Here is a 26,053-nt window from a genome sequence, read left to right on the forward strand (position 1 = left end):
ATATTAAATAAATTATATTTTTTGTGAATGCCCTATTTATTCCGCCCCGGGTAATAGGGCTTGGAGGCCGAAAGGACAATCCGTGGGTCGTCCCCGCCGAGTGGAATCCCGAGCCCGCTCGGCAATCTCCATCTGGACCATGACGGTCTCACAGAAGGAGACTACGGCCTCCCATGCCGATGCCTTGCGTAGCATCGCCGATACGACTGTCCGCAGGGAGAGATTTCGCCCGATTTCCTGGACCAAGACCTGCCTCTCCACGGTCCACGCGCGACACGCCTCCAGCGTATGCTGGGCAGTATCTTTGTCCGCCCCGCGATGGTGACTAACCGCCGTCGCTTCGCGTCCGATCTTACACAGGTACTCTCCAAAGCAACCGTGACCGGTCAGCGCCTCCGTAAGTCGGAAAGTAATTCGCCGCTTCCTACGCATCCAGGCCTCGATGACCGGCAGGATCGCACTTTGACGAAGGGCACCAATCCGGTTGTAGACCCTCGCTTCCCTCTCCACCAGGATTTCCAGCGGCGGAAAGCACGGCAGAAGGGTCGCAATGCGGTTGGCCACTCTTCGCTACAGACTCAGGATCTTAGTCTTGCAGCGGCGGACGCACGTCAGTCGTTGTGACCAAACGGGCGCAACGTAGAGGGCCATCGTTCGCACGACACCAGCATAAAGGCGACGAACCTCCTCCCGCGGTCCCCCGAGATTAGGCAGCAATCTGTGCATCGCACCCACTGCCTTCTCGATCCGGGGGGCCAGGAGCTTGAAGTGCTCTTCAAAACTCCAGCGACCGTCCAGCACGAGGCCCAGACGTTTGAATCAACAATGCGAATGATCAGCGAATAGGGCGGTTCCCGGCCCACCGGCCGCTTGTGGAACCATAGCGCCTCGGTCTTATGCGGCGCTATCCGAAGGCCGAATTCGCAGACGTCACAGAGCCTGCCGTGAGATTAGTTTGATACAGTTGGAGATGACATTCATCTTCTGCACGCAGATACGGAATTGGATAATCGTAATAATCGTCATACGGCCAATGTGTTTCAGTGACACCTTGCTTGATTTCGCTTAGTGGTAACAATATCTCGTTTTGTAATTTTTGCACCGTCCATTACAGCTGTGACTTCAGGAGTCATGGGAGCATTACAGTGCCTTTCATGGTCATTCGATTGCGTTACATCTTCTTTAATAATGACTTTGAAATTGTCTGTTGTGTCATCTTCTAGAGCAGTATTGGAATCTCTAACTTAAATAAGCGATGATTTCTTGATGAATTGTACCATCGGACTATAGTCGATCAATGTCTTTTTCTACGTTGTCCATGAAATTAATATGCAAAAACTGGGGATTTTCTTCAGATACTGGAAAAAATGAACCAATCTGATGATATACTTTAAATGTCCTTCTTTAAATGTAGACACGAAATTATTGTATTGGACAATATTTGTTGCTCCAAATGATGTCACTTGAAAACATAAAATGTATTTTCTAATATGCTGAAGGAAATATAGACTTCTTAGTAGTTTCAGTTACGTAATTAAAAGAGGTTCTGGTGGTTCAACCAGTTGTGATAAATAAACTTTGCCAGTGGAGCAGCACATACCAGCACTTTTTTTTAACTTGACTATATCTTGATCGGGATGCATCTTGTAATCAGAAACTTTAACGTAATTGAAAATTTATATATTGAGATTATTAATTTGTTCTAATTCTTAACTCAATCTGTTTTAATCGTTGATCATCCAGCCGTTGCACTCGGTCGTCAGGTTTTTCATTAGGTCTTGCTGAAGATGCGTGATCAATACGTTGACTAACTGTTTCAGCATCTCTCAAAGTAGAAATCCCAATTCTATTTGCTTCTGAACGTATTTCTTGTTGGTGTGTTGTTTCAGTAGCTCTTTTAGTTCTATGACGCTGCGCATATCTCGTCGACGTTCCTGTATGTTGTTTCTCCGGTGGCGTCTTAAATAATGTGAAGAGTATAGCTCCACTTTTATATTTATATAAATAAGTTGTTGTTTTGTATTCTTATTGAAGTTATGAGTATACTTACCAATTATGATTATTGTTCACTTTCTTATAATTAAAATAGCTAATCACTTCGTCCAATACAAGTAATTTATAATTATCTTATTTTAAAATGACAATTTTAATTGTTATGAATATTTTATTTTTATTGACATATGTCAGATATTAAGTTAGTTGTTATGTTTTTTGAATAGATTTTCTTTTTTATTTCAATATTTTTTATCGATTGATCAAATAAAAATACTTGCACGTACTAATTCTCATGACAATCGGTTAACAGTGTAAAAGTCTTTTCGTCGCAGCGCCACCTGGTGGCGAGTTACATCAATGGAGATAGCATAATCAGTTTCCATATTAAAAAATACATATACATACCAATTTTCATAATGATCGGTTAAATAGTTTCTGGGTCTATAGACGGCAGACATACAAACACATCCTTTTTTAAATATATAAATAGCCTATCACGTGTTCTTACCGTATACCAATTTTTGTAATGATGGCTTCAGCCGTTCTCGAGTTATAGCGGGACATACAGACAGACAGACAGATAAAAATTTCAAAAATGGAAAACTGATATCAGTCAGTCATAAAAGGAATACTTATGATGAAACTCGGCAAAAAAATTGAGTGTACAGACAGACTCTAGAGATTTATATAGTAGTATAGATATAGACGAATACTGTATTACTGGGGAAGAATGTATTAACTTTGCTAAGTCATAAACTTGGTGCTTATACATATATGTGTATATTACTTTACCTTTCCTCCTCGTATCGGTACTATGATTGTATTATTGTGAAAATATTTTGAAGCACTTCTAAGTTAGTTAAAACATCCCTAAGAGTATTGAAAAGAAAATCAACGGAATAAATCTTCAATAATATTTTGTACATCCTCCAAAAATCTTCATAACAGTTTTTTGACGTTATTTAATATAGGTAAGTAAGAGTTACCTAACAGTAAGTCAACAACAACGCTCATATATACATAGGCGCATAAAGGAATCATTTATTGGGACTAAGAGGCTGTGTACATCTCTTGTGCCTGTAATTAATTACACTGGCTCATCTACCTTTAGAGTAAGCACTCATTACAAAGAGCTTGAAATTAATTGATGAGTGTACTTTTGATTGGCAAAATACTTCAAAAAAGATATTTTTGTTCCTTAAATTTTATAAAATTAGTTATGTCACATATTTTAAATTTCTATATTGCAAATTAAACTTCAAGTAACCTTTATTGAATATCTATGTGCTTAATTTGTTTTTATTATTCATTTAATGATGAACCAGCACCGCCCATCATGAAATGAATTATGAACACATACATTATTATATATATATGTAACGCAAAAAAAACTGCATATATGAAATTCCAGTTTGCTTTACTTTATTTTTATTTCAGTTTAAAATTGAAACTATTTTTCGAAAATGCCTGATAACGATTCCATTCTCTTCTAACTCACATCGTTGACCGTTTAAAGAAAACGGCACTTGAACTATACTCGTAAAAAAAGTAAAATTCAGCTTTATTATTTTTTTACAGAACTTTCTAGAAAAGCATTTAAAGAAATAAGCCAAATCCGACTTCCTCACAGCCGTTTGAGTTTCAAACAGGTAACATTTATTTCATCACTGTATCGTGAAATTTTCTTGTACTGTAAATATCTCGGAAACCGGAGTAGCATTTTCAGCCATACTTACGAGAAACTTCCTTTTGAAAAGAAATGAGAGTTGTATAAAAGAAAATATTTAAAAAGAAATTCGTATTATATTTTGCTTTTATTAAAAAAAAAATGTATATTTTCGAGATGGATTCGCGAAGTGATTGTACAATCACAATAAAAAAATAAAATAGAAACTGTGGTCCTAATTTTTTCAACTTAAAATGAGAAGGCAGAATTACAAATAGTTACATCGTAGTCAGTAGTACTAAAAGAATTATTAAACACCAATTACATCCTCAATATACCACCAAAGACCTAATATATTACATATTTCTTGTACCTGCAGATAAACTGACTCGCTTTTTTTTTCAAATCAGAATACAACAATATAGTATTTCCGTTTATTGATTGCGATCAGGCGTTGCGTACAGACTAACAATCATCACCATCATACTCCTTTATCCCAATTATACTCGGGGTCGGCGCAGCATGACGAAAGCATTCTGAAGGAGGATTAGTGTCAACCAGGCGCACGACCTAAAATTATAATCCAAAACCCTTAAGGGCCTTAACACCATAAAGACTAACAATAATAATTATAAAATATTATTATTAATTACCTATCAAAACATCGTGAGGAAACCTACATGCGTCTAATTGCGTCGAAATTCTGCCACATGTTAATTCCACCAACCCGCAATGTACCACCGTGGTGGAATATGTTCCAAACCCTCTCCTCCTCCTCCTCTCTCTCCTCGGAAGAAGAGGCCTTATCTCAGCAGTGGGAAATTTACAGGCTGTTACTTTACTACCTACTAAAACAAAAACTAAGTACTTCTTAAAATGGCAAATGCAATGCATTCGAGACAAATGCATAAAAATAATTCTTGCTTGAAAGGAATATTTTAAAAGACGAGCTCTAATTTATTCCACATACTAAAACTGTAAATGACAATATAAATCATCAAAACAAAAGGACTGCGAAAAGTTTTAGCTCAACCGTTTGGGTTAAACTGGCTTTAAGCGCAGTTTAGCCAGTTTAATTTAGTTTAATTATTTAACCCAAACATTAGATTGAACCCACACATACAACTAGGCTTAACAGTCAAAGTTAAATAAAACATAAAATTTATAAAACAGGTCTAAAACGATACAAGAAATTGAATAGTTCAAGGAAGAATATATTTTACACTCATTGATATTGATTACATATATTTTTATTAATTACTAAGGTTAGGTTAGGTAGGTCGAAATTAAAGTCAAAGTCAAAGTCAAAGTCAAAAACCTTTATTCAAAATAGAAGTGTTTACACTTTCTTATTGATTGTCGATAATCTACCACCGGTTCGGAATAAAATACCTCAGACCTGAGAAGAACCGGCGAAAGAAACTCAGCGGGATATTTTTTTTTTTTATAATGTCAATTTATAATTTACAATAATAAACATATTCCTGTTATTTGAAACAGCCTGGAGGCGATCATCTCATTCCCAAGGTGTGCAGTCAACTAGAAAGTCATTAGTGCTGTAATATCCTTTAGCACACAAACGCTCTTTAACGATTCTTTTGAATTTTATAATTGAATATTGTTGGACGTTTTCTGGGATCCTGTTGTAAAAACGTATACATTGCCCCAAAAAAGAGTTACTAACCCTGTGTAATCGGGTACAAGGCGTAACAAGGTTTATTCTTGTTCCTAGTATTAATGGAATGTAACCTTTCCTTCACCAAAATATAACGATATATATGCTTAATATATATCGTTATATTTTGGTGAATGAAATCTGTATTTGTTTATTTTATTTAATATAATCTATGGTAACTTTAAAACTGATGATAACTGAATCTAACTGCGTGGTGGGATAAGTCTTAAGCCTTCAAGAGAAAAGTAAGCCAATAGGCACAAAAAGCACTAAATAGAAGAATATTTGATGCATTCTATGACGTTTTATTTTTGGATTTCTTATAACGTGCCCATTTTCAACTTTTTTTAAATTACAATCTCGATTTCATCATCATCATTATTTCAGCCAGAAGACGACACTGTTTCTTAAAGATCTCCACAAAAGCCTGGCGCTACTCGCATTCATTAGCTTCCACCGACCCTCATCAGATCGTTAGTCCACCTTGTATGATGCTTGTCCTCTTTTTCTGATTTTCTGACTATTCTGGCAGAAAATAGTTTTAGACTACGTTTGTTTGATCATGTGAAACATGGACAGATAAACACATAGCTATTCTATAAGGATTATATAGTTCATTCATTTAATGCTAAAAACGACTAAGAGATTACATATTACAGAAGTAGTATGCCAGAATCGTTTTATTTTAATATTAAAGTAACATTATTACAGTCAAATTCGGTATTATATCTGTTATTCCAAATTCGAAATTCGTCGGAAGATATGCAAATACACATAGATAGATACAAAATACAAATCCAATTATACATGTCAAAAACAGCTCTCCCCTTTGCAAATAAATACTTATGGTATATATGATAGTACATTTCAATAGAAATATAAATACAAAGCCATTAATAACTAACCGCAATCGCCATATCATACGGATGCAGGTCTAAAGGAATGGCTGTAAATAATTTGCTTCCGTGACATTTGGGCGCATCCCTTTCTATGTACTGAGCGGGAAATAGACGAATAAAACGAAGCCACCCACATCCATTGAACTCAGAGATGTCTTGCTTGTTTACCGAAAGATTTAACTGAAATTTAGATTTTAAATGATTTGCAAAACGAATATCATATGATTTTGTAAAAATGAACATTCTGGTTATAAGAATAAAATTCATAATCAGTGTCAAGACAAATGAATTGACTAATAACTACACAAAGCGCAAATTCTGCATAATGAGGAAGGAGTACTGCTCTGACCTCAAGGCTTGTCCTCCTCAGTATCAGATTTTTTAACCTTATTAAACGTTGAACAACAACAACGTATAATCGACTATCCTTACTAAGTCCTTTCCAACGTGTGTGGTTCTTTGACTTTGCTTAGAAATGTTGACCCAATCAACATCTTCGCCCGCATTTTTCACGAATAAAATTCCAAGGGATTATTTGGATCAATCCCGGCTACTGAATTTATCTTATGTACATCGCGTCCAATTCCAATGTATGATGGTGAACAGTTACGTACCATCAGATGACTGATGACATCCGACTACCTAAATCATAATAATTTATATCTAATAACAATTGGTAATAAGGATTAGTACAGACAATTTACACATTTTCAATATTAAATTGTCGAATATAAATGATACAGATTATGTTTCAATGTGAGGGGTGAGTGAACTATTCAGAGAGTTTAATTACACTCACAAGGGAATATGAATAATATAATAATATAGTTGGTAGAGGATTTGAGAAGAATTAAATAAGACACTGTTATATTATTTATTTGGCTAGATGGGATTATAATATTCAATAGTCCAATAATTTTAAGTCATTTTATTCTGATCTTTGCTCTACTCGTTTTGTCAAGCATCGAATATGAATATAAGTTTTAATTTTCCATTAGGAACTAAAGATGACTTTATGTTCAATATAACAAATTTAAAATCAGAACAATGTTAAATTTCATACCATTTTAATAAAGAAATGAAAGAAGTTTAATTGGTGAGCTCTATGTAAAAATAATAATATTATATATTTTTAATGGTATATGTTGGCGGACGAGCATATAGGCCTACACCTGATGGTAAGTGGTCATCATCAGCCATAGACAATGACGCTGTAAGAAATATTAACCTTTCCTTTCATCGTCAATGTGCCACCGACCTTGGGAACTAAGATGTCATGTCCCTTGTGCCTGTAGTTACACTGACTCGCTCGCCGATCAAACCGGTATACAACAATACTGAGTACTGTTATTTGGCGGTAGAATAACTGATGAGTGGGTGGTACCTACCCAGACGAGCTTGCACAAGCCCTACCACTAAGTATCTATATGCTATTTACAATCCAACACTAAATTTCAAAGGTTATGTTTTTTACGAATTGTGTTTGGGACAGTTGGTTTTCGAAATGTTAACAACTGACACACGGTGATAACCTATTTTGACAAGTGTATTTTATAAATATTATAATTATTTCGCGCTGGTGTTGTGCGGTGGTATTCTAGTTTTTCTAACAGAATACATCCACAGGTAAGTTTTCATAAAAGCCTAAGTGCATAAAATCAGATGGGTCACAGTAGAGTAATAAATAAAATTCACATAAAGTCTCCTTGATATTCTTTCACGGGGAATAGAATTTCATATCGCATTTACGTTAAATTTAACAAGCTGTGTTATTAGAACCCCGGGGATGCATGCGGTCAGTGCACTTTACCCAGCAACATATGTTTTGGACTTTTTTATGATATTCGTTTGGTCTAAACGTTCGGACTCCGCATGTGTTATTGGTGGGAATTTCAAAACTTTATATTCTCCCTATTTTTATTAGAACCATTTAATAGTTTTTTATAGCACTTTATAACACTTTTAAGCGACAATTTATGTTGTTTCAAAGAAGCTATGGTTCAATGAGTTACAAGGTTGTGTAATGTTTTATTTTTATAAAAAATCATCGTCTTTAGCACGAATGTTTTTAAAGCTTATTATTTTTATATTAAATATAATTTTATTTATAATTAGCAATATACGAAATATTATTCAAATTATGTTCATTTTGCTAAAATTAGAGCATAAAGATTTGTACAGACTTTTGAGGGTAGGTATTTTCTATTGTAAAACAGCGGTGTGGTTCCCACTAATTTTGACACGTTGTCATATGGTACTACTTTGATGCATGCCTCAAATCAGATCAAATCGAATGAAATCAATTTTATACAAGTAAATTTCACAAGGAGTCGTTTTTGAATCGTTAATTAAATACTACCACCGTTTCGGAAAGCAGCTTCTAGCGAGAACGGGAAACGGCAAGAAACTCGCATAGTTGCTCTTTTTAAATAAACAGGTTTACAATGCTGTTGTAAATGTGCAATTTACAGTAATTAGTGTCCTATGATGGAACCCGAGCCTAACTCCAGGCGTTTCTTTCTAAAAAGTACTCTTTTAATGAATAATATGCTTTATTTATTAATTTAGTCTTAATAATCCTTTTAAATTTTGAAAATGGTAAATTATATATATATACTATTGCCCAAATATGTTCTATTTACTGTATGTAAACGGAAACTGGGGGTTACAAGCTTATTCTTATTTCTTGTATTACTAGTATGTACATAACATAACAAAGAGTCGAGATGGCCGCGCGCATCTTAACCGATGATTGCGGGTTCAAACCCAGGAAAGCACCGCTGATTAATGTGCTTAATTTGTGTTTACAATTCATCTCGTGCTCGGCGGTGAAGGAAAACATCGTGAGGAAATCTGTATGTGTTGGATTTCATAGAAATTCTGCCACATGTGTATTCCACCAACCCGCATTGGAACAGCGTGGTGGATTATGATCCAACACTTCTGTTCCAAGGGAGAGAAGGAATTTACAGGCTGTTGTTATGTTTCTATTTTAATTATACCATATACCAGTATATAAATATAAATTACCATGATAAACTATGTATATCATGGTAATTTATATTTATATACTAAAGGTGGAACGCAATAATCGAAGGACATCATACGAATTAAATATTTTACCTTAGATAGTCCATTCATTGAGAAAGGTTAAAGGGTATATAATTTCACGCTACGACCCTAAGGTTACCGAAACCATAAAAGTTATCCAGTACGAAAGAGGTATGTATAATTTAAATTCAACGCGGGTAAAACTTTAGGGCACAGCTTTAAAGGCCAATGTTAAGGGCTGTGGTTGCCATTTACTATCCCATAAGAGTCATTTGGTCATTTGCTACCCTATATGGTGACAATTTGTATATGTCACTACTCAGCTAAGATCTTGTTTCCTTTAGAAAAATAAGTTTTGGAGAGTAATTCACCAGAGTGCTCCATTTACTTGGTGGTAGGGCTTTGAGCAAGCCCGTCTAGTTAGGTACCACCCACTCATCAGTTATTCTACCGGCAAACAACAGTACTCAGTATTGTTGTGTTCCGGTTTGAAGGGTGAGTGAGCCAGAGTAACTACAGGCACAAGGGACTTAATATCTTAGTTGCCAAGATTAGTGGCGCATTGACGACTTAAGGAATAGTTAATATTTCTTACAGCGTCATTGTCTATGGGTAATGGTGACCACTTACCATCAGGTGGCCCATAAGCTCGTCCGCCAACCTATACCATTAAAAAAAATGTGGGTTAGATACACGTGGCAGATTACAACATGCATCAGCACCGCTGAGTACAACATGATTCACATATACAACCAAAAACAGGAAGTTCATTTCCGTACAATAATAATGTTCAGTTAAAGCCATAGGTACAAGACCCATACTTTATATAAAGCATATATTTCAATTATAGTATATATTCCCAAATGTGAAATATAATTTGTAAATTCAACCTGCCCTCATCTTCTAAACAACACACGATGTTTGTTTTCAATTTATCGCAGTTTGGGATCATGGCAAACAAAGTATGTACGGTACTGATTAACATGTCAGGCAATGCAAGACATTATCACTCTTATGGCAATACGATTAAGGTTTAATTTACCTTATTATTTGGACTATTTAGAAGGTATAATTTCGGTCATAAGTAGTGCTGATTCGGTACAGAATGTGCCAATTATTTTAGATGTTGTATTGATTTTGCTGTACATTTAATATATGATTTTAATTAACGTGTGTTATAAATGTATTGAAAATTTATCTGTACGTCATTTTCAATTTTGAAACCAACACATTTTACTAACTGCTTGAGATTTAAAGACAATATTTTGATTATAACCGATTGGTGTAATAAATTTGTCGTCTCACTATTGAACGAATTAGTTGAAGAACAATATAAAATAAGTTATTTTTAGCTCAGATATTTTATTAGTCTATGGGTGTTCTTTCAAAGGGTTAGACCCTTTCTTTTTGGGGAACTATTTGATTTGATGTCCACAGCTTCATTCATCACTCACACTACACGTCTTCGTATATTCTGTATTACCTCCTCGATGTTTTTTCAGCGCTACAATACTTATCTTTTAAGCGTGACTCAAAAAGAGTATTATCTGAAAGGCAGCAACTTTGGATTAACTCGTGAGTACCGTTAACCACCAACCATGATTTGACTCGTTTACAAATTTAAAAAAAATAATGAGTGCTCTATCTATGGTCTCAAATCAGACGCTACTAGATATGACACAAATAGAGAGAGAGGTTATGCGAGCTATTTGATACTGACAAAAAACGCAGTAGCTAGTATTAACAAAATCTATCAAATTCAGAAAGAAATAAAGATTTGAATTCTTATGAGAAAACCATGACGCTGTTTATTATAAGTAAGTAAGGCCGTGACTAGAGATAAAAGGAATAAAAATGAATCCGCTCATCTTGAATACACAAATGAGAAGGTAAATAAACCTCGAGAAAATATTTATCACTAGACAAAAATTCTTTGATTCTGTGACAGGTTTATGTCATATTTGACATAAAATAATTTGAGACATGAAAAGATATTTTAATCAGAAGTAGAGAGTGAGTTAGATTTTTTCATATTTAACTAAGAAACTCTATAGATTTACTTTAGCATTATTAATATTATTAATGAGAACATTCCATTCATTCGGTAGTATCGGAATACTTGGCGTTGATATTTCGAGCCTCGTTCAGTTCTGCGGTCAATTGGAAGGCAAAGCCAAATTGGCTTCAAAAAAGCTGTTTGTGCTCAGCAAGGCGAGACAGTTTTTCAAATCGGCCCATCGCTTAAAACTTTACAAGGCGCAAATTCGGCTCACATGGAGTACTGCACTCACCTCTGGGCGGGTGCTCCCCAGTACCAGCTCCTTCCATTTGACCGTATACAACGTAGAGCGGCTCGAGTTATCGGCGATCAAGCCCTTTCCGATCTCCTTGATCCTTTGGCTTTGCGTAGAGATGTTGGATCACTCTGCATCTTCTACCGAATTTTTCACGGGGAAAGTTCCGAGGAATTGTTTGGATTAATCCCGGCTGCTGAATTTCACCTTCGGACATCTCGTCAAAATTCTAAGTTTCACCTACAACACCTCGATGCCCGAAAATCCACAACAGCGCGATTTCTTAGACATTTTCTGCCTCGCACAACCACTTTGTGGAACCAGATTTCGCCGACGGTTTTTCCGAACCGATACGACATGGGAACCTTCAAGAAAAGTGCGTACTCCTTTCTTAAAGGCCGGCAACGCACCTGCAAGCCTCCTGGTGTTACAGATGTCCATGGGCGGTGGCAGTCATTTTCCATCAGGTGAGCCTCCTGATCGTTTGCCACCTATGTCATAAAAAAAAAATAGTATTTTAACTCTAACATTCTTAATGATCTAGTTACAGGAATTATATGATTTGTGTTAGAATCTACAACGCTACATTAAAACAGATGAAAGATTCATACAACACCCCTCTCCCTGTTTCAACAAAAGGTTACGAGTTTCAATCGTAATAAAAGAATTCATCTTCAATATTATCTTTACTTCACATTCACAAACTCTTTTGAATTTTACATATATACATATGTCTGTCATGTTAGTTCATCGTAAAGTTGCCTCATGTTCAGAATGTGGAATCCGTTGAGAATAAACGAAAAGAAATTGTGCTGTCTCTATGAACCACAGGAAATATCATTTATGTATGTAACGCTGCTTATTATTGCTTCGATGGTATCATGGCTATATATAAAGCTGCAGATCCCAAATTTCTGGGTTCGAAGAAAAATACTTATCACGGTTCTTCATTACTCATTAATATATACGAATGATTGTGACGATATATTGTTAATTTCTTATCGAACTTTTTAGAACTTTAATTGATCGACATAAAAAATAAGTCCATGTTTACATTTATATCAAACAATAAATTATAAATAAATAATACGGAATCATATTCAATGACCAAAACCAATATTTCATTTACTGTGGTTTACACTAAAATATATTAATTCATTCAATATTATCACAGTATCCACATAAAATAAGGTAAAGCGTTACATCGATTGCTATTTTATTTATTTTAAGAAGTACGATGAGTGTGGTCAGTTGTTACCAAAATTTAGGACAAATCACTTGTTGTAAGGTAAATTCTGGGCACAAGATTCACAATAAAATATAATACACATAATTCTATATACTACACAATATGTACAACTTTTTTTAAAATAATGGTAATGATGCCCCATATTCATTACGGAATCACTATTCCTTTTAAGCTTATCACTTGTGTTAGGTGTGGGGACGACAATAGCCCGATGGATCACAGAACGACAGGATCGATCGTAACCCATTGGACTATTGACCCATTGGGCTATTGTCCGTAAACCGTGATAGTTGTGTAGTATTTACAATCATCATTCATCATCCAATCCATTAATTATTTTTATAATGAATAGAGCTGTACGAAAATAATGCAATAGAATATAAAATAATACCTTACAATCTTAATTCCATGTAATAGTATATATCAAATGCAGTTAATAAATATAATTTTTAACCGTTGCATGTCATTACCGTGGAAAGCATAAACTTGAATCTTGATTATAGGAACATAATTTATTCGTCGTGTTTTATGCAAATAACCTCCGCCATATTATCAATAAATCGTTACGTTATAATATTATTTTTAATACATTTTAATCATAGTTTAGTTATAAATGTATAGACTTAAAATTTATGATTATTTTAAGCCGATATCTGTATAACTTGTGGATCACAGAATATTTATAGCAGCGTTTGCGCTTGATACTTTTAGCGAATAATATTTTTAGCATTATATAAAAGGTGTAATAAGGTAATATAAGGGTTTAACCATTCGTCTATCGCCAATACGCCACCGACCTTGGAAACTAAGATGTATGTATGATACCCAACAAGGGACAACTCTTGTACATTTAGTTACACTGACTTACTCGCCCTTCCAAACAGAACACAACAATAATATGTACTATTGTTTTTAAAATGTTATAGTTTGGTAGAATATGATACGTGGATAGTACCTACCCACCTAGGCACGAACACATCATATCATCATCTTGCACAAAACCTTGCCAGCTACGAAAATAATACCAAGTAATTGAGAATATCAACGAGACCTGATCTTATTTTTTTTTGCACAGGCGTTTTAATCTCTACTGAAGCTCAATGTGAAGTATTCCTTATTTCTCGATCTGTTTATACAAATGTTATATGTTGCTGTTGCAATACCAAAATAACAAGTATGTCGATTTGTAAACCCATCTTGATACTGAGCCGATTATATATAAATTTGAAATTCAGTGTGATTCATATGAAGTAAATACATACTTTTTACGATTGAATTACAATATATTAAGAACCACACTGCATTTCAAATTTAAATATAATAGGCTGAAAAACAATTGCTATTTTTATATTAAAAGCATTAAAATATAGTAATCTAGCAGTATTAATATCAATTAGTCGCCTATCTCTTATAATATAACTACTCTTTGTGTACTAAGGTGTCATATATAATTATTTTTCCACAAATATTTTTGAACAAATATATTATATTTCATTTTTTCAATAAGATTTGGTATTTACTATATCAATATATAAAAATATACCCAAATAACGTTTCTAATCCCGACTGGCCAAATTTGCATACAATGAATATTTGTTTTAAACATTTTGGCGCTGGCCGAAGTGCTATTGTCGATGTTGCTAAGCTGATCTTGTCCATTGCAAGCAACTTTCAACCATATACCCTTTGAATAAGTTCGCAAGGATTCCTAAAATAGCTTGCGAGTATAGAATTAGTCTGTTTTGTTCGCAAAGAGTATTTCTGTTTGCTATTGCCGCTTTTCGATACCGCATCTGACGGTAAACACTAGGATAGTGGAGTTCTGAAATGAGTTGTACCAATTTGACTCTAAAAGGAAAATTTGTTGCCGAGTAAACATATTAAGCGTAATTAAATATATTTTTTGCGTTTACATAAAAAGAGGTTTTATATTTAGCGATTAAGGCAAATAAATTTCAAATAAAGAACATAAAGTCTGGACTTGCTTTTGAGAATCTCTGCTAAGTACGGTGTTATTTTCATATTCAAATTATGTTTATAATTGAATTCGTACTCAACAGTGTATTGACCTCAGTACCTGAATGTGTATGAAATTTTGCCACGTTTATGTACCAATCCGGTTTTAAGGAGTATTGTGGAATTCTTCAAACCTTATCCTCTCGGCGAGAATACCCCTCACTGCGACGAGGCACATTCATAGGTTACTTTTTATATAGAATATTTATGGTGAAACATTAATAAATCGTTCGTATAATATTTTACTGTTTTTTTTTCAGTGTTGTGTCACGCTCAGCGACCTATTTATACTTATTCAACTACGCTTTACGGACATCGCACCGAGCGTCTTATACTTTTATTGATACGTTGTTTCCGAAATCTATAACCATGACTATTGACATAATTTTAATAAGAAAAATTTTTTTCCTAAAGAATATCCTAAACGTGATGATCGAAGCTTCAATTTGAAAAGAAAAAAAACATAAATAAGTTATTATTATATGTAATATTTTTCATAAAATATGTCGTAGTTTTGTTATAGGTCCAACAAGCATTAGTCTCACCTGATGAAAAGTAATTATCACTGCCCATGGACATCTGCAAGACCAGGGGCCTTGCAAAGAATTGCTAGAATTCCGTGGTAATATTTAAATCAAAATTAAGAAGTATTTGTGTCTTATGTCAGTGTAATATCAGCGTTATAATCAGCGACACTTTCCATCCAAGTCATTTATTGTTATTGTTATGCAAGTAAAAAATAAAATGAACTGATTCCCTTTTACTTTAGATAGAGACCCATAAAGCCTTAAGTACACAGACATGCAAGATATTTAATATAAAGCTCATACGTAATACTACAATTTATAAATAAGCTGTCAAATCTGCGTCCAATGGTTAATTACAATATATTATATAATATTAACACCTGTTCAACGAGGTTAATTCCAACTGGCTGCGGCTCGCAGTGTAGATTTATTATGCGTACTAAATTAGTACCTAGCTGTCACGTGACATACTTACTGAATAGTTTACGTAAGGTAATCTCAGGTAATAACTGTGAGCTGTAAATAACAGAACGTAACATATACAATTATATGTTGAAAGTATATTATAATGTATGAGTATAAATATAGAAAGTATTAGAAAGAGAGGAAGACGATTAATTCGTTGGAATTACGATATTTTAAAAATAGCTGGTAAAAACTGAATGACAATCACCAAAAATAGAAAAGTCTGGAGGAAGCCTTCACCTTCATATAAGAGGGGTTTTTGCATGCTAGCAAGAAAAACAACTGAAATATTTTAACTTATATTTTAATCAAGATTTTATCGCTTATTTTAAATTATATTAAATTCATTATATATATTATAATTAAAATGTAATGAAATGTAAATTGTAATTATTTTTTTAATTCTATGCGAGAAATAAAAGGCTTTCTATTCTATATATGTATTATTCGGAATTCAATAAATGCTAAGTAATGTAATGTATTTATTGATTTGAAAAAAAAAACATAAATCAATCGAGTTCCCACGTAAAATTAATAGAAACAAATGATAAAACACATTAAAATTCAAAACAATAAAATAAAGTATGAAAAGCAAGTAAAACAATTAAGATTTAAATATATTACATAATCTAATTCTGAATTCACTTATACTTATATATTATGTTTATAAATTGTAAATATTGTATATATAATACTGATTTTATTCGCACCATTTTTAAATCCATGTGTTATTTTCTACAAAAGCAATAAATTATACTTTATTGTAATTGTTTGAGATATTTTTAACTAGACAATTTTAAAGTATTGTTTAAGTTATGTGATTAGTAAGATATACGAGTTTCAAGATAGTGCTTAAGTGTTTCTCTACTTAGTTTTATTTACTTTTTGTTAGATAAGAAGCAGAGAGTTTGCGGATACAATTTCCTCTGCGGTTCCGTATTTGAATTATGTAGGAGGATTCCAGTTTGGAATCCAGAAACGAAACGATGGAAAAAAATAAAAGACTTCTAGAAATAAATTTAATTATTTCGTTATTAGAAGGAGTCGATTATATAAAAGTATTAATGTATATTATTATTATGAGTGGAAATGTATTAATATATTTTATATTTAAAATATGATTGTCTGTATTTATAGATGTCACTAAATATATTTTATTGGAACTTTGTAACATGATACATACATTTTTTGTTGAAAAAAATAATTAAAGATTAGTACAAAATATTTATCAGTACACTTTATTAAACGACTTTTGGAGATTATCTCTTCCTCACCAAAAATATACAGTCGCATGCTACGAATTCGTAGAGCTGCTACGATTTCGTTAACAGAATGACTTGGAAATATGAACTACACAATACACAATAGTATATTTTTAATATGAACAAATATATTGAACATAATATCGTGGATACATGAACTGTCGGTATAAATAATATAATCCTCCATACTTTTTGGTATTGGTAACATTTATTTGGAATTGGCCACATACGATCAGATAGTATTGATAACCTGACCATATGCTCACCATGACCTGAATAATCAATACATTTATAAATATTACTATCTTAAAGATAGAACTTAGTACTTGTAAGGAAGATACCTAGTGTTACATATTATATCACACTTTCTTCTGTCGATCAAAATAACTTATTATTATTATGTTACGCTTAAGGGGTGAAGTATGAATTTCTTCGTTCCTAATTTTGGTAGCGTAGTTGAGATTTTTTTTATGGAATTGGTTGGAGGACGAGCATATTGGACACCCGATGGTAAGTGGTCAACATTACCCATAGACAATATTAACTAATCCTTACATCGTCAATGCGCCACCAACCTTGGGAACTAAGATGCTATGTCCCTTGTGCCTGTAGTTACACTGGCTCATTCACCGTAGAATATCTGATGAGTGGGTGGTACCTACCCAGGCGGACTTCCACAAAGTCCTACCACAAAATGTTATAAGTTTACAAGATGTAAGGGATGATTAGTGATAACCACTTACATCAGTTGCCTCATTTACCATACCATATATTTTTTTATATATAAAGGTGTTTAAAGTAAAATTCATGTTAAATAAACATAATTTTACGAAAATTACTCTGACGTAGTTGAGCACTTAAAGTTTTATATGGCCTTTAAAGTTTACATTCAGCTTTAAAAGGACATTAAAATTTTATTATTACATTTTAAATAAGGATTTTAAGCGATATGGTAATGTATGTAATGGGTACATCGATAAAAAAAAATTAAAGCTTTTAAAAGCGAACGATTTTCTCTTTCTTATTTATTTTTTTAATTGTGTCATTCAATTAAGTGTTCGTTTGTTAAATCTATTTATTATTAAAATATTAATATACATATACGGAATATCTTCAAATAAATACAATTCTTTATGGGTAGAGAAAAGGGGGAATATTATTATTTTAGACATAACAATCCTATGAATATAAACACAATAAAATCTCTACTAACTGATTTCAATGCGGCCGATCTCAAGAGAGACAAAACAATTACGCGGGCCATAAATTATAGTACTCAAGTGTCTACTCCAATACAAGTGCATTTTTGTATTCCCTGTTTATAATCTCCCATTGGTGGCAAATCTGACACAACGGGAAAAATGCCACAAGACTGTTTACATGCTTTCTAAGGTACGGGAGTGTACTCACTCACAAGCTTTGAGCTGAAATGGTTTGATGAAAAATGTTTCAGTCAAATGAACTTCATACCAAGGACTCTGGATCTGCAATCTTTTAACTTAGCCAGTAGACCAACAAGAAACAGACAACGTTGATGTAATAATACTGTTGCATTTTAGCGTTTTGAATAAAAGCTAAAATCTAAATGCGGAATATTTTTGTTGATGCTTTCCATCGAGATCGCATAATTTTCTAAAGAACATTTTTATGGTTAAATATTTCTTAGATTTAAGTAAAGTGAAACTTTATTGAAAAAAAAAAATTAAAGCTGCTCTTAATTATCAAGTGTATTTACGACGATTAATTATTAACAAAACCACTGGTTTTCTTAAATCAAAATCAATTATTTATTCATGTAGGCTTTTACTAGCACTTTTGAATCGTCATTTAACAACTATTTTAGGTGACCAAAACAAATAGAAAAATATTTATATTAAATAAAAAAGGTATCAAACGGTCCATTACAATGAGTATATTAAATACCGTCCACAAAGAACGATAAAACGTTACCTCTAGGATTATATTATGAAAGTTTTAATATAGGCATTAGCGGAGATAAACAGCCAGCTGAATAAAATTCACCTGTAAAAAATATCGCGGATGGTGGCCCGGACATTTTTCGGGGTAAATTTTTTGTCCATGTGCTAAAAACTCGACCGACGACGTTTTATTGTTTCCACGGCAAGAGTTAAGAGATTAGCGCGGAAGCCTATAGCTGTGGCTATAAAAAACCGCTTCAGCGCTCATATATTTTTTCGCCGTGGCTTTTTTCGGTATGCTTTCCATTTGAAAAGATACGTTTATTCATTTATTCGGGTACCGCGGCGGAATGGCAAAACGGAACATCAGCTAGGCAGGTTTATGTGTTCCATCCGTGCGCTTTTGTTACCGAATGTTTGTGTCGCGAATTACGACTCTCGTGTACGTAGGTCTAGTTTTGTGGACTTCTTTTTAGTTTGTGAAGAATTTCCATTCGGCATTTTGTGTGGCGACTTCGTTACCTACTCTTCTAAATTATATCGTCGATTCTTCTTCCCTTTTTTTCTTTCATTGTGAGTGGTTTTTATGTGGTCAACAGATTTTCAAATTAATTTAATCACACAAGAAAAATGTCACAATTGACTACATCATTTATTAAACTATCAGGTATATTTTTATAGCATGTATAGGCGGACGTCCAACTGGTCTACTTGATGGTAAATGATCACTAGTAGAAAAAGAAATAAGGCCAGTAAAACATTATAATCATTTCTCACGTCCTCAATGCATCACCAACTTTAAAAACCAAGTTTTAAAAACCTTATGAGTATCCTATTGATATTTCCGTTTTGAAGGAATCATGTAATATTTTATTGAAGTAGTGGTAGATATAGGTAAATATTATTAATTATTAAATTATATTGTAATAAATCCTATATATCAACTTATTCTTTTTCGAATGCTTCATTACTCAATGTCGTGCTTGTCCTTAAATGCTTATATATCAACTTATAAATTAATAAATTATGTTGGAGTAGTTTAGTGATAAAAACTCCAAAACTTCTCAAAAGAAGCCGGGCCCAAGTCATTGTTCTTTCTCAATGACCAGCTCTTAATTTTATATAAATAATAAAATCAATATAATTTTATGTTTAAAAACACTTTACTTACATATTGATAGTGATTATAATTATGTATCTATATTATACAGTGTTATAATATTACTTTAAAATTTGTTTATTCATTTAACAAAACTCTATAGCAATATATTCAAAAAAATCTTAAAATATTTTTAATTGTAATCTCTAAAAATACCTAATTCTTGTTAACATCGACTAAAAACGCAGTAATTCGTTGAAAATGAAAATAAATTAAAAAAAATAAATCTAATAAATTCGAAGCGAATTTATTCAAATAACCCATTCAAATTTCACGGTTAGATTAATGAAATACGAGCAGTACCTTTTAACATATAACCGGTGTGAATTTCTCTTTGTTCTCAACCTCTCATAAGTTTTAATTTGCGTTCCAACTTATTTGAAGTGGGGAGCACACTCGCTTCTATAATGTAAAGTATAACAATCGCTGTATCATCTCACAGCGTCCGCAATGCAGGTAATGTTGTCCAACTATCAGAACTTTTAAAGTTGTCGACACAATTAGCATCGTAATAATGAAGCGTGGGCCGTTGATTTACGACGGGATTTTTAAACGTCAAAGAACAATGGCCTTAATGATTTTGTTCTATAAATAGTGCGCTGAGATTATGATGTAATGATGTCATTAAATACGTTTTGAAAATGGAATTCAATTATAATTAAACGCTAACGATACGCTTAAAGTTAAAAGACGATTGAAAATAATATATTAATTTGATCAATAATCATTTCTTCACTTTATGCCTGTTTAATTCTTTCTAAGCAGATTATTATATATTATATTAATAAATATATATATATATTTTCATGCGTTTTTTTATGTAGGTGTGCTTGAGTGGGACCAACTTATAACAACTAGAAATAGATGGTCCTGCACGTTATTTGGTCCATCTTCCCTTATTAATTTGAACATGATTGATATTGATTCAGAACGGGATATTTTTTTATCAAATAATCTATCATATTTATTTATGTACGGAGTCGGAACGCGAGCTAGAATATTCATAATATCACATCTGTTATTTTGATGTGATTCCGTTTAGAAAAATATTTATTTATATTAATAAAAATAGTAAATAAAAAAAATTATTATATTAATATTCCGTCTCAGGTGCAATATTAATTAATCCGACGATATATAGTACACAAAACCATAATAAGCTATTTATTCTCGCGGTCACAACCACTTATCCGATGACAAATGTACGCGGAATCCGTAAGCGAATTGCGGTTTTGTTTTATTAATTAAATATTTGTATAGCTGTGTTATATTAATTGTAAATAAACAATTGTTCGAACGAAAAATATTATGCAATAGCTTAATTACGGTGCGGCGGGGATTTATAGTTTATTATAATAGTTAATATTTCGGAATTGTCTTTGGTGTTGTGTTTAAAGATAGAAATATTTTATTTGAAGACTTTTATTGACAATAATAGTGAGTATGCTAAGACGGTAAATGGTATGATGCTCTTTTATCATGTCTCTGCCCCGCCGCTGATCTGGATTAATTAATTTTGACGACCTCCGTGGTCGAGTAGTGTTTACACCGATTTTCATGGGTACGCCACTCCGAGGTCCTGGGTTCGATTCCCAGCTGAGTCGGTGTAGATTATTATTAGTTTTCTATGTTGTCTTGGGTCTGGATGTTTGTGGTACCGTCGTTACTTCCGATTTTCCATAACACAAGTGCTTTAGCTACTTCCATTGGGTTCAGAGCAATGTATGTGATGTTGTCTCATGTTTATTTTTATTATTATTAAGTCATTGTGTGTGTGTGTGTGTGTGTGTGACGCGTACCACATACCTTCTTGTCATACATACATACAAAAAAAGCGACCGAGTTTTTTAGTGCGAATCTTAATCGATGAGAGATAAGCACCACTTACTCTCGACCTTGATAATGAAGAATAACATCGCAAGCTTGAAATTAAACACATGCAGGATGTAACGGACTATACTATATACATGAGAATGAATGTGATTGATTTAATACATTTTTTTTTAAAGTATGTTGTAGAGCAACTATCCGGGTTCAATATAAGTCGTCGGTGAACCATATAAAGCACGTATTAAAATGTAATCAAAATTGGTCGCGTTGTTTTGGAGATATTAAAAACATGCATACATACATACATACACACATAAATACATATACGGAAACATAAAAACATACATAGAGATTACATTGCATAGTAATTTAATACATTTACATGTAATAAATAAGGATGATAAAAGGAATGGCATTATAATAAACATACTTTTTTTAATGTACATTATTGTGGATAACGTTCGTGTAATAAATAATATGTTTCATGTATTGATTTTAACGTTAGACCGCGCCGAATGTCATACTCATCGCCAGGCATATATAGGGGCTATGATGCCCAGCGACTCGGTGCAATTTGAACGCGCGGAGCGACGCGCTCGCTGCACCGGCCGCGTGCAATATAGGGGCTATGATGCCCAGCGACTCGGTGCAATTTGAACGCGCGGAGCGACGCGCTCGCTGCACCGGCCGCGTGCAATAATACAAATTATTATTACAAATGACGGTATGGCAGGCCGTCATATAAATGAATGTTCTCAATGAGACATCATATATATTATATAAAATTTAATAATGATATCAATATGATATAAAACGGTTTGATGGTGGCCGTATTGAAAATATTTAATTGCAAATACGTATGTACGGGGCGATACATACTGATGTCAGAGGTTTACCTCAATGACTATTAATTATGGAATATACTATATTGAAGAGTTTACTCTTCTTGTAAAACTGTGTCGATCGACGGACGCAAGTTCGTAAAGCGGTCGTTCTAAGAAATCTATAAATATTGTCAGTAAACAGATTGCATACAAGCATTGTTTTGGTACGATCACAGGTTTGCTGTGATGATTGACGAACATAAGTTCGTGTAACAATTAAAATCTAAACTCTTCTTGTAAAACTGTGTCGATCGACGGACGCAAGTTCGTAAAGCGGTCGTTCTAAGAAATCTATAAATATTGTCAGTAAACAGATTGCATACAAGCATTGTTTTGGTACGATCACAGGTTTGCTGTGATGATTGACGAACATAAGTTCGTGTAACAATTAAAATCTAAACTCTTCAATGTAAAACTGTGTCGATCGACGGACGCAAGTTCGTAAAGCGGTCGTTTTAAAAACTCTATAAATATTATCAGACATATGCATAAAAGCATACTTATTGGTACGATCACAAAGACGATGATCTATTTGTTTTAAGATTATTATTGTTTAATAACAAAACCTTTATAATATATTTGTATTGTGCACATGCATAATGATCGCGCACGAATACTGTACTGCATATACTCTGGTGGATTCTTGATGATTCGACGCTTGGTTTGAGGCTGTGCGGCTTGATCGCTGCATTAGTGTCCCTCGTGGCGATGTCGTCTTGAATTTGCTTCGGTGATACAGTTGCGGGGTTTGAGGTTACTGTATAACGTCTTCGGCGATACGGTAGTGTCCCCCCTTCTGTTGCCGAGGAGGCTGCCTATGTGAGATGGTTTCGGGGTTCGAGGTTACTGTATAACGATATGGTAATATCCCTCACTCTGTCTTACTGGGTTGCTAGAGTAGTGTATGTACTATGTGGTACTGAGCTATGGCTGGTTGACGTTACGATGGCGTTGTTGATGTCTTTCATCAATCGGTAGTACCAGTATCACGACCGAATGCTGCAGGGCGTTGCGGAGGCTGTAATAAGCTGAAGTGATACGTTCATGCAGTGACGGGCTCAAATAATGGATTTCATCCAGGCTGCAATAACTATATACACAATCATGGCGCACTAATCGTTTTATACGAGAAGTGTCGTTTGTAGCAAAATGTTCGACTTTTAAGGACGCCCCTTTAGTTTAGTGTTAAGAATATCATACGAGACATGAAGTAGGACACCTAATTTAGTTATAAGTCTGCATATCACATTGAAATTGATTATCACATGCAATTAATGATCTGTGCTTTGTGCTGGTTTGGGTAAACTAGTATCGGGTGTGTGCCTGTTGTAGGTTGAAGTTAAGTTTTATATCCACTTTAGGTTTAAGTAAAACGAAATATGTGAAGCGTATAATAGGTTTATAAGCTAGTTAAGGAAACGTACGGTTTAGATATAAGTCTTAGTTTTAAGTTTTAGTTATAAGAGAGTACGGCGATAACGATCACACAACTATACGGTTATGATGTATATTCATACTTTATAATCTACTACGGTAGAAAATATAACAAATTGTGTTATATTCACTCGTATGATTCCTACGCGGTAATCTATGAGTTTCATCGAATTTTATTCCACTATGTTTGGAATTATTACGTATTATATATATACGATATAACAACACTCTGCGTTAGTGGATATTTGAACGAAATACGTATTCCTTACATTAGGCCGCCTGACAGTGCGCTTGAACTGGTATGAGAGACAGTGATTTGATGCTGTGATAATCCAGGGTTGAACCCATGGCTACAGTTTTCCTCAGCGATAACTGGTTTACTATTTATGAGACTTTGATCCTCACATTGATTATTATTTTTGTGGCATTGGCTACTCTTTATACACCTCAGTTACGACTGTGAAAACTACCGAACCACGGTTTAGTTTATAAGTAAGACTATGAGTCTTCTATACACCTCAGCTACGGCTGTGATATCTGCTGGACTACGGTCTAGTTTATTAATAAGACAATAATATTTTATACACCGCAGTTACGACTGTGAAAACTACCGAACCACGGTTTAGTTTATAAGTAAGACTATGAGTCTTCTATACACCTCAGCTACGGCTGTGATATCTGCTGGACTACGGTCTAGTTTATTAATAAGACAATAATATTTTATACACCGCAGTTACGACTGTGAAAACTACCGAACCACGGTTTAGTTTATTAGTAAGACTATGAGTCTCCTATACACCTCAGCTACGGCTGTGGTATCTGCTGGACTACGGTCTAGTTTATTAATAAGACAATAATATTTTATACACCGCAGTTACGACTGTGCAAACTACCGAACCACGGTTTAGTTTATTAGTAAGACTATGAGTCTTCTATACACCTCAGCTACGTCTATGATACCTGTTGGACTTTAGTTCCACTTTATACGTATATTATTTTACAAAGTGTGTGCGCACTATAAAAGTGCACGTCCCATGTTCGAGGAAGGTTCGCCGATCAATGGTTGGAATCTACTGTTGATGGCGGGCGCGGGGCCAATTCAACCTCCCCCCACTTTTATATTTTTCAAAATTAGTTAAATATAAAATGATGGGTTGGAGCGACATCCTTCAGCTACTCGTAAGAGGTGCTAAAGGAAATGGGACCGGAATCTCATACATCTGATTATTTATTATTTTTTTTAATTAAACAAATTATTATTATAACACGTATTTAAATGATTAACCTAGTTTTATTTGACTCCGCTATAGTCGATTGAGCATGTGATCTCTGACGCTCTAAAAGAACACGGTTATTACGCATACATAACGTATATTGGGTCCAAACCATCTAGACGAAATCACGAGCCAAAACGCAATTTAAAATAAAAACGTAAAATTATATATTAATACTTTAGGTAGGGATTAGTTACAAGGCTATGTGTCTAATTAAAATGAATTTCCACACCGCCAGCCCACATTACAGCATGGTGAAACTAGCTCTAAGTCCTTTCTCAAAGGAACAAGATTCCTTAGCCCAGTAGTATGATATTCACAGACTGTTACTATAAGAAAGATATTCTAAATACTTCCAATATTGTATTTCTACTAACGACAATAATATTTAGAGTGTTATAACAACGATCATAATTTATTTCAAGATTATAATCTTCAATTTAAAGTCTCATAG

Source organism: Vanessa cardui, chromosome 8, assembly GCF_905220365.1.
Source record: "Vanessa cardui chromosome 8, ilVanCard2.1, whole genome shotgun sequence".
Classification (NCBI taxonomy): domain Eukaryota; kingdom Metazoa; phylum Arthropoda; class Insecta; order Lepidoptera; family Nymphalidae; genus Vanessa; species Vanessa cardui.